The sequence below is a fragment of the Fragaria vesca genome, linkage group LG7, assembly GCF_000184155.1.
Source record: "Fragaria vesca subsp. vesca linkage group LG7, FraVesHawaii_1.0, whole genome shotgun sequence".
In the NCBI taxonomy this organism is placed as follows: domain Eukaryota; kingdom Viridiplantae; phylum Streptophyta; class Magnoliopsida; order Rosales; family Rosaceae; genus Fragaria; species Fragaria vesca.
Genome location: NC_020497.1, coordinates 8,036,059 through 8,036,750, shown reverse-complemented (window position 1 = coordinate 8,036,750; position 692 = coordinate 8,036,059).

The following is a 692-nucleotide window of genomic DNA, read 5'->3' as shown; positions in this document are numbered from 1 at the left end:
AGAGAGAGAATAGGAATATATGAAGAACAATTCAGGTCTGCATCTTTTATGTTCTTGATCAATTGGTTATTCCTTTGTGAACCATGTTAGTCACTTAGTCAATTCTTACAGAAAAGATGAGTTTCTATAGAGTTGTTGTGTTTGTCAACGTATATGTTGTGTTTATTATGTATATTGTAATAGTATATATAGATGATTCTTTATGACTTTCTGCTTTCAATGTTGGTGTTTTACTTCAGTATTTATGCTTCTTGTTATGGAGGATCATCTTGGTAGGAAGTAAAGCATTAGGATTGGGTATTTCTTTGTTGTTAGTTGTTACCTATTGGGAATCATCTTTAAAAGGGGAAACTTAATCTGAGTCAAAATCAGTGATTTTCGTGATGCAGGTGTTCAACTTTGAAAAATCATAAGTAATTGTAGGAAAATCTTTTTTGTACGATTCCAGTTCCAGATTGATATTTAGGATGTCTATTTCAAATGCCATGAAGACACCAAGCTTTAATTCCTAGTTGAACCATATCGTTTTTAACCAAAGGCTTTTCTGGTCAGAATTTCAGTTAGGCACTTTTCTGATTTTGTACCTTTGCTTTTTAGTCTCAGTGTTTGCCTATGATTCTTACTCTTTTATGTTATTATATAGATATATAGATTAGACTATAAGGTTCTTATACATGTAATTTGTTTCTCAA